The sequence below is a fragment of the Sinocyclocheilus anshuiensis genome, unplaced genomic scaffold (assembly GCF_001515605.1).
Source record: "Sinocyclocheilus anshuiensis isolate Anshui unplaced genomic scaffold, SAMN03320099.WGS_v1.1 scaffold2185, whole genome shotgun sequence".
NCBI classification, from domain to species: Eukaryota; Metazoa; Chordata; class Actinopteri; order Cypriniformes; family Cyprinidae; genus Sinocyclocheilus; species Sinocyclocheilus anshuiensis.
Genome location: NW_015552740.1, coordinates 326,860 through 337,722, shown reverse-complemented (window position 1 = coordinate 337,722; position 10,863 = coordinate 326,860). Strand labels below are relative to the sequence as shown.

The following is a 10,863-nucleotide window of genomic DNA, read 5'->3' as shown; positions in this document are numbered from 1 at the left end:
TACTTAGGACCATGTGATATTTCAGTTTTTCTTTTTTAATAAATCTGCAAAAATGTCAACAATTCTGTGTTTTTCTGTCAATATGGGGTGCTGTGTGTACATTAATGAGGAAAAAAAATTAACTTCAATGATTTTAGCAAATGGCTGCAATATAACAAAGAGTGAAAAATGTAAGATACTTTCCGTACTTTCCGTACCCACTGTATATATATATATATATATATATATATATATATATCAAGAGATCACAAAATGAATATATATATATATATATATATATATATATATATCAAGAGATGTCAGGAATCACAAAATGAATTGCAATTAATTATTTGACTCTTAATACTCCTAGTTTCAGAAGCCTTAGAAAATGTTGAGAACTGAATTGGATGCAGGTTTTTGCACTATAATAACTGTTTAGCGCTTTCACAGCTGTGTATTTAAAATTGATGTTTTACGGGTCTCAGCAGACAAGAAACCTTTCTGTTTTCAATTGTTAGCTTTTGTGGATGCATTTGCTGATTTGAGAATTGTTTCCAGAGTGCTAATGTGTCTGTAAACTAACTGTCCTCTCCATTATCACTTATAAGAGTCTTTTAGCTGCGAACGGTACAGTAATCTACATCACGTCTGAGACTTGCACAAATGTCACTGGAGATGAGTGTGATGTATTAAAATGTTGTTCTGCCAGAGCTCCTATTTTGACAGTGTTCTCCTATTGGCAGTGTTCTGTATTTGAAACCACAGCAGGTTCATGTGCTCATTTAACCACAAGTGGGAAAAGAATGCAAGCAGAAGTTGATCGGTATTAATGCCGAGTTGATGGCTCCTGTTGTTTTCCAGCCTAAGCCAATGGCGTTCATTCACCCATTATCTTCATCAGCAGTCTGGCACGCATGGTGCATTTGAGTGCTGCTTTGATGTCGACTGCTCCTGAGGTTTAACTGGAAATTTGCATCCTGATTTGCGTCTCCGGAACTGATCGATGGCGGTTGGTAGAGCTTAATGCTAATGCTAGCTGTCGCCTCGTGGTGCCTCATGTTTACTTACTGCTGCTTCAACGTCAGCTGCGTTTTCTAGCGAGCTGATCCGAGGCTTTTAGACAGCGTGTGGGACTTTTATGAGAATAAATATCATAAATCATTCTGCTTTATAGCTCCTGAGACCGGAGGTGAGGAGCGTGCAGGAGCTCTGCCACTGTGTCCATCTCAGATTTCTCAGGCAAAGCTTGATAGAGTATTGACTTTTTCTGATTAGCAACGAAAGGGATGTGAGCAGGGTGACAAAAGCCAAACAGAGCATCAGGTTTATTTTTGGACCCCGGGGATACATAATTCTGTTTTGGAGACGTGAAGTCTAGCTTCAGAGCGAGACTGTGAAACATGACTATCTCTGGCAATAAGAGGCAAATTCTAGCTTCAAGTTTCCTCTAGGCTTTGTAAGGCTTTAATAGTTTGGTAAGGGGAAATTTCCAAATTACACACAGATAGTAACCTACTTTATTTTTACAAACTAAAAAAAAATTAACAAACCATAGAAAGTTTGCTTTTTAAATGTATTTTAAAATGTAATTTATTCCTGTGATGATAAAGCTGAATTTCAGTATCACATGATCCTTCAGAAATAATTATAATATGCTAATTTGGTGCACAGAAAACATTTATCTTGTGCTGCTTAATATTTTGTGGAAACTCTTATGCTTTATTATTATTATTTAGGATTTTTTGATAAATAGAAAGTTCCAAAAACTGGATTTATTTGAAACAAGTAAAATGTTTTGTAACTATTTAATAGGCTGAATATATATAAAAGTATCTTGGTATGTAGATAGAAGCAACAAGGAGCTGAGAGAGTGTAATTGAAGAGCAAAGCAAAAGAGTTCAGTCCAGTCCAGTCCAGTCAAGTTCAGTTAGGCTACATGGTGTATGTCCTGGTAGAGTGTCAAGTGAGGGACTAGTGCAGAGAAGCAAAAGCACATATAAACTTTAAAGCTTCATCTACAATATGGGCTTCAAGCTCACTGGAGAAATTCCCCAGTTCATTTATATGCTTTTGAAAAAGCCTGGTTTAAGGGCATGACCCTATGTACACATGCAACATACCTAACAGACAAATATGGATGAATACTTGAAAAAAAAATACTAGGACTTGCACAGCAACTCATTTTTGCTGTTTCTAGCAAGTCCAACAGTGTGATGAATAGTCAAAGACCCCTAACACATACACACAGTTCAGGTATGCAAGTGATAATTTGAGTTTCTAACAAGGTTGTATCAAAGTATAGAGAGAGGGTGAGTTCGATTTTATTTCCTTGAGCACAACTAACCTATTTTGGTGCCACTTAACTAAGATGTAGTGGTTTCTTGTGGACTCTGTATGTGTGTGTAGGAGGAAAAGAGAAAGAACATAAGGAAAGGCCAGATGAGGAGGTGAAGGAGAGAAATCAAGACTGATGGAATGAAGCCATTAATGACTTGCAACTCTGTGCAGCTTATGGAAACGAGAGGAGGACATGGCAACTAATGTTACATAATGACAAATTTTCACTCCTGTTAACTGAAAACAGAAAAGCTAAATACACATGCAAACACAGATACAGTTCATTAATTTAGGGTTGGCCCAATACCAGAGTTTTCGGCTTCAGTACAGTAACTACTATAATACTTTGCAATTGATATCGTGATTCTGAACAGATGGTACTGTAAATAAACTACTGAATATATGTGGGATGCAGGGTCATATAATTACTAACTTTATCTATTTAGTAGGGGTATAAAACTGAACAAAATACCATCATGAAGCATACTGTGAAGTTGTGTTTCCAAATATATTCACCAGATATAGATGAATATTATCGTAATTGAACAAGACAAATGTTCTATATTTATGTTCATGTAAAGGATAAACTAAAAGTTAATATTAAATAACTTGTATTTAAATACAGATTTAGATTTAGGAAAGAAACCAGAGAATGAATCAGTGTGTTTGAACGAATTGCTTCAGTGACTGATTCAATGACTCACTCATAAAGAGAGTGAGTCTTGTGAAAGTCAGTGAATGAATCAATGTTTTTGAAAAGTTCACTTGAATAAATGACTCCCATATCAAGACACTTATTGCCACTTGATGTATCAATGTAACCTGCAAAAAGACTCAATTATGCTTAAACATTCTTTATATAAAGTGTAGTTTCTTTTATCAGTTGCACAGCTGTTTCAAATCTGTAGTGCTGCAGTATCTTTTTTGTACCAGAATATTGCGCAACTCAGTCTCCAACCTAGTCTCATCGCTCATCATAAGCTCGAAAACATCTGTCTTTCCATCTCTCGCTGTCCTTCAACTTGCTTTGCCCTCTCCCTTTTTAACACACAGAGGAGCCTACTCACCAATTCCATGTGTTCTAATACCCAAATCATTCTTATATTGCAGTCACTCACTGCCAGCCTCAGTCTTCGAAAGACACAAAGTTAAAAACTGTTCTCAGTGTCAAATAGATTCCTCCTGAATGAAATGTGAGGCGTCACAAGGCATCACTTCAGTCTATTTAAGTAGCTCTGCCATCATAATATATGCTTTTTATAGAGAGAATAGTCTTCCTTCTTTTTTCAGTCTTACCTACAGCTCACTTTATTGGTATATTTCAAATATAACCAAAGAGACAATCTTATGTCTAAGAAATGCATATAAAGAACAAGGTTGCCATCTGCTATCATGGGAAAGTAGCTCAAAAGGAGATCTGTCAGATGCTTAAAACGGTTCAACTTTAATGAGAGATGCGGATTTCATTTCTGATAAATGCCTGAAGAATATGTACCTGACATAGCAATGTTGATAATGTAAAACTAGGGCATAAGCAGCAGTGTGGAGATAACATTTGGCGGTTATTTTAATGTGAAATGGGTTGTGGTGGCTGACTTAAATTGAGGCATTATTACTGAGGCTTTACAAATACTTAAATATACACTTAAAGTTTATGAGCTGCAGTTGCTGTTGACATTATGAATATTTGAATAGATTTTTTTTTTTTTTTTTCTGAACGGAACATGGCAGCTTGTTTCTTACCAACTATTGTATGATTTCTTCTATAAGATGTTTTTTACCAATGGTAAATAGACGCTCATGAACAGAAAATCGTTCACTTGAGAAGGTAACCATAGCAACAGTGTGCTGCTTGAGTACATTTTATTCATTTTGGATCATTATAGGACATTTGACAAAAAAATTAAAAATGGTTTCATGACTTTATTAAAGATTTTACTAGTTTATTCCAAAAACATTTACTGATTTTTTTATTATTATTATTATTATTTTTTTTTTTTTTTTTTCATCTTAAAGTTAGTTTACCTTTGACTAACTGTTTGGAGTGTAGTGGCTGTAAGATGCAATTCCATTGTTTAGTTTTATCGATTCCAAGTAAACACATGGAACTTTTTTTTCTATACTGAGAACATTTCACATCTCATATAATGAGTGAAGCACAGCTCACCAAGCTTTACACACAATCTTTGGCTTCATCCCAGTCAAATGACAAGTTGTTAACAATGTATTTTTTGACCTTCTAGTGTTAATGAAGTGAATTCAGATATAGTTCAACACAGGGTGTTGTTCTTAATCCTTTTTTTTTGTGTTTCCCTTGTAGGTCATGGACATTGCCTCTTCTCCTGCCTCTAGGCTGACCATGACAAACTGTTCTGTTTTTATGTGGTAAGTTACCCCATTATGTCTGTGTGAACTAAGGCTGATACGGCCTGTGGGGACTTGAGGTGGAATATATATGCTGTACTGTCTTAATACTTTTTTGATAGCTGCTTCTATCCGGCCTGAAAAAGAAGATACAAGATGACTATATTTAGTAGGAGGGGGGATTGAACACTTTTTCAAAACAATATTTCTCATGGTTGGAGATGAATATTAAATTAAGACAAATTCATCCTTTAAAATAACTAAAATAGACACACTTTCATGGATGTGATTCTTCCAGAATAATCCAGATTTTTTTTTTCTCGGTCTAAAATCATGACCCACCTGAATCATGCAGATCAGTATTAAAAATGAAATAATAATAACAATAATAATAATAATAATAATAAAAGTTTTAGCTGCTTAACATTTTTGTGGAAACAATGATACGACTCAAACATTTATGGTAAGATTTTAGAAAATGAGAGAGAAACTAACAATTTTATTCATCATAAATTATAGTGATGAAAAGTGAGTGAAGCGCGAAGACACTTAAAATGTTTCAAAAGATTGCTATTTAATGAATGCTTCAACAAATTTAATAAATATATATATATGATATATGCAAATAAATGCTGTTCATTGAACTTTCTATTTATCAAAGATAAAAATCCTGAAAAATAAAATGTATCACCATTTCCACACAAAATATGAAGCAGCACATCTGTTTTCAACATTGATAACAAATCATTTTTGTTTCTTGAGCATCAAATCAAATTGTAAGGATTTCTGAAAGACCATGTGACACTGAAAACTGGAGTAATCATGCAGAAAATTCTGCTTTGCATCACAGGAATAAATTACATTTTATAATATATTAAAATATTTTTTTGTAATAATATTTCACAATATTGCTGTTTTTTACTTTATTTTGATCAAAAAATGCAGCCTTGATAAGCAGAAGAGATTTATTTCAAAATCAAATAATTGTAATGTTTCCAAACTTTTGGCAGGTACTTTAATAATAACAATTATATTATATTATATTATATTATATTATATTATATTTATTATATATTATATTATTTTATTATTAAATGCTGCTTTTTTATTTTTACAGGACAATAGTATGTATTACTACAATATATGATATATCTTTTAAATAGTTAAAATGTTTTCTTATTTTGTTTTCTTCTTTTTTTATAATAATAAGTGATATAAGTGAATAAGTCAGATTTTCCTGCTTTTTTTGTCTCTAGCTAAATACATGTTTGCTTTTTTTCTTAATGCACATTCTTGGTATTATTATTCAGTGAGCCTCTTTGGCTGTGCAGACTTGTGTAGTGTTTTAATTTCATTTACAAACTCACATTCAGTCCGGCTCCGTTATGGTATGTAACAATCGTTTTAAGTGTTTCAATTATTTCCAATCGATAAAAACTTTTATTTTTTCTTGAATATCTTGACATTTAACTTCAAAGCTTCCTGAATTCTCATTGCTTATTGTCGTCCTCATCTCCTTAGACTCAATCTATTATAAACTAAACAAATTAATTTACTCATGTTTGCAGCGATCTGAAGATATTCATGTTCCATTATAAACAGAGGACAGTGGGTTATATACTTAGTTTGCGTATTTCTTTGCAGTGAGCAATGCAACACTATTTTATATTACAGAGATCTGAAACATGCTTCTGCTGTGTTATGAAGTCTATGACAAGCTGACAAAAAGAGCGTGCAGGTTTATTTAGATATGTCATTTATTCCCTGTGTCAGCTCAAGACTCTATATTGGACTTCATGACAGAGTAAGAAATTCTTCAAACATTCTTTTTTGCCCGATGTTAATTTTTAAACAGTGTGTTGTTTGCTAGTGTGACACTAGCAAACAGAAAAAGACAAGCAGATGTGACTTCATGGACACACATACACACTTTGGCGCAGACACACATAATTAGACTTCAATAAGAGATCAGATGAAAAATGCACAGGCGTTTGCTCAAAGGCAAAACACAAATGAATTTCTCTCCCACCACCATCTCGCTCCTTATTTACGTCAGAAAATTAAGATGAATTATGCCACTGGGCCAAAGGTTATTTATTTAAGCGCAATAAAGCAAATGCGCATTCACAGCAACTCCAAATCACATTCTCTGTTCTCATCGGCCTTGGGCTCTCTCATGTTCGCAAACACAAGGGGTCATAAAATGATACAACGAGACAAGAACGCACATGTTTGTAATACATTACGCTGAGGCGATGATTATCCACAGAATCTATGTTATCATTTCATACTGACACTTAATATTTCCATGCCCCACCTCACAAGAAACATCTCCTGCCTGCCACCTGAGCTGTGTTTGGCTTCACTGAGCATGTTACATCATGTTCTGACATGCGGGGCTCGTACGATTGATTGGAAAAACCTGAAGCTGATGGCTGATAGACATTGGAGAAAGTCAACCCTGAGACTAATCCAAGCCATTGTGCATCGGTAGATAAGGAAAAATAGAGGAAACACTTTGAGTCGCTCTGTCAGAGAGGATGCTGGGATATCAGCTACTATATATATATTTGGTAACTTCATTTTGATGGTCCTTTTTGAACATTCTGTTGACAATAAGTGACATTGCACCTACATGTCAAACAAATCTCATTAGAGCTTAATATCTGCTAACTCTTTATTTTGAGGGTCTGCCAACAGGCATTCTACTGACTATTAGCAGCTTTGCAGGTACATGTCAACTTATTCTAATCCTAACTGTAGCAGTCTACTAATAATCGACTAACACTCTAATGAGAGTTAGTAGATATGTTGGTGCAACGTTACTTACAGTCAACAGAATGTGTTAAAGGGACCATCAAAATTAAGCGAAACCATACATTTTTGAAAATAGTAGTAGTACATACACTGAAAAAAAAATGATTCATTGAATTTACTAATTTTTTATAAGGTAAGTGGTTGCAATCAATTTATTTTAGCTACATTTAAATAAACAAATTTAGTTGACTAACTTTCAACATATTTTTTTTATTAAATGTAGCTAAAATAAATTGTTTGCAGCCACTTACCAAAAAATGTAGTATCATTTTTTTTCAGTGTATTATAAATATTTTGTGTATAGATATGTAATTAAATAATTATAAAGATATTACACACACACATTCTAATCATACATGTTGATTTATATTTAAATATTAAATAATCACATATTACATAAACATATATATTGATTTATGTTTAAATATGTAATAATCACATACAAATTATATAATTCTAATGTATATATGTATATATATATGTATATGGGAGCACAGCGTAAAGGCACATATGGACTGCATCCGAACTGCTTACGTGAGCAAAACTGCAACAAAAGCAGTAAATACACTACTCATTGTGACAAACATATAAGCACCTTGTTTATCATGGTCTATTGTTTCTAGGCAGATTTGTTGCTGGCAGAGCTTTAATACGGAGAGTCTCCAGTGGTCATCTTTTATAAAAACCTCATGTTCTTGAATCAGTCCCTCAAACAATGCTTTTGAAAATCTGTCACTAAAGACATCATTTGAATATTACTTACTACAATAAGCACTAAATGGTAAATGTCAAGAGAAAAAGGAAAACTAAATTTTTGTTCTGATTCTAAATATTTAAATGCCAAAAATCAATGGCATTAGCTGAAATTTGTCAACCGTTTGTTGTTAGCATTGCATTTGTTTATGCAGATTTAAAATGTGGCTTCATTTTATATTGTAGTTGTTATAAAAATTGGTTCAAACTCTTCGCCTTATACATTTACATGTCAGTGGCAGCACCTGCATTTTGGTCTGCTCTATGTAAATGTATTCAGGGCTGGAACACTGTGTTAAACAAGAATGTTCTCTCTTATCCCCGTATTAACCAAGGTACGCAGACCATTACTAACACTCAAGTGTTACTGTGTTTGTGTTAAAAGCTCTTAATCCCATATGCTGGTTTGTTCTCAAATTGACTGTTATTATTGTAAATTTCATCATAGATAATAAATTCATGCTGAGATAATCCCTCTTACAATGAGGTAGTTCAGCCTCCCTAATCAAATGGGGTTTTATTTTTCGCTCCTTGTACCGGCATCCATTTCACAAGGGAATACATGGATTTACCTGCTATTTTATGTTCTCTGCGAGCCCTACTGCGCCGCTGCCACAGCAAACTCTGGCCCCTCAGGTTACCCACAATGCTCTGAGGCATCTTAAAGGGGAAGGATCAGGCTCTGATCAGATGCCATGAGGTCAGTGGCATGTCACAGTGAAAATATCCCCCCGGCGTTTGCTGTAATTCTCTGCAAGCGTCTTTCCTTTGTGCTGCCAGGGTGGGAGAGCTGGAGGAAAGCCTCTTAGCTTTTCACAGATCCACACAAACCCAGACAGATAATGTGTCTTTTTGGAGAGAAGCGACAAAAGGTCCTGCCACTTATTTATTATTTCATTCTGCTGTCTGTCTACTCGACTCTTCATGCCATTTTTTCATGGTGAGAAAACGCCGGCATTGTCCAGGATACGTTGACGGCTCTCAATAAAAAGGACAGTGTTTACAAACTATCGTGGTTGTCATGAAAAGATGTCAAATGTAGTACAGGTATGTTTAGAGATATTAACTATCTATAACTATAAATATTAAATAAAATATTGCTTTGAAGTAATAATGCTTCTATTGTCCTTAAAAGCTCTGTATGTGGCCTTGATTATGGGATAAAAGTGTACTTGCTTAACAGTTTGTGTAAGGCTATGTGTGCTTAATCTTTAAAGGGGTCATATGATGTTGCTAAAAAGAACATTATTTTGTGTATTTGGTGTAATGAAATGTGTTTATGCGGTTTAAGGTTAAAAAAACACATTATTTTCCACATACTGTACATTATTGTTTCTCCTCTATGACCCGCCTTTCTGAAACGCGTCGATTTTTACAAAGCTCATCGGTCTGAAAAGCGAGGTGTGCTCTGATTGGTCACCTATCCAGTGCGTTGTGATTGGCCGAATACCTCAAGCATGTGACGGAAATGTTACGCCCCTTACCATACTGTGATGGCGTGGCGGCCGGAGCGACGAGACAAAAACATTAAACACCATTATAAACGAGGCATTTGTTGCATCCAGGGGGACATAATTACTGATTATAATGACTTATACTGTTTTTTTTTTTTCGCGTTGCGTTGCATCGCACCGCGTAAACATAAAACCATGTCTGCATTTGTGATCGGAGAAATGACAAACAACAAGTGCTACTCTACACTACTCAAAAGTTACGCCTTCTTTCTTTGTGTGAACATTTGGGCGGCGTTATGCAAATCTTCCCACATCGTGATGTAGACATGCGGGGGCATGTTAGAACGAGCCGTTTTAGGTAGGCTTGGTTGACTCCATAGCCGCGGGAACGTATTTTGAGCTGGGGGGGCTGAGAAATAAAACGGGGGGGTCACGTGACAAGAGTGATGCGAGAAGACTGACACTATATGATGGTGGATCCAAAGCGCAACTTTTGTTAATAAAACTATCATTTATTCGTTTAATAGCCTATAAGTGAGTGTCTTTGTTGCTGGGTTTTCATTAAAAAAATAACAATGAACCACAAACTAAGCATTCGTTTTAAATAAGGGAAAAGATCTTATTTATTTGGGTTACAACGGCTATATCCATCTTATTCATTTTGTCAATGCAAGGTAGCCTAGATGTTTAATATATGCGAATTTGCCATTGTACTATTTTATGGCTGATGTGTCTTAATTAATAAGATAATAAACCACAAACTACAAACGTTTTAAGGAAGCCTGAGGGGAAATCCATAGGCTATTTATTTCTGTTAAACACGAGTAAAACTTTACAGCGCGGGTACATCAGTCTTATTCAGTGGCGTAGCGAGTCAGCCCCGGGCCCATATGCAAAAAATGTGTAATAAATGTTATGGGCTCCAACTCAGTTAACTTAACCCACGCAAGCCACCCAATAATCGCAGCTTTGCGCTTTGTTACTACAAAGTCTCAGCCTTCTGTCAATTTTATGATAAAATACAAACAACACACGTCTTTTTACGCACTTTAATTTGTACTGAGAATTCGCCTCAGTTCAAGCTGCATATTAATCAATTATATTTTCTTCTTTAATATTTGCAGCACGAAATAAGCATGAATATGTGAATGCATGT

The 10,863-nt window shown here is 34.8% G+C and overlaps 1 long non-coding RNA gene across 1 annotated transcript in view; it reads left to right on the top strand.

The window, feature by feature from the left end:
- The window catches only part of LOC107667843 (uncharacterized), a 94,512-nt gene that overhangs the window by 44,513 nt on the left and 39,136 nt on the right, over positions 1 to 10,863 (top strand). Inside the window, exon 2 of the long non-coding RNA XR_001631823.1 lies at positions 4,640 to 4,704. This is a non-coding gene — a long non-coding RNA (uncharacterized LOC107667843). The remainder of the gene's footprint in view (positions 1 to 4,639; positions 4,705 to 10,863) is intronic.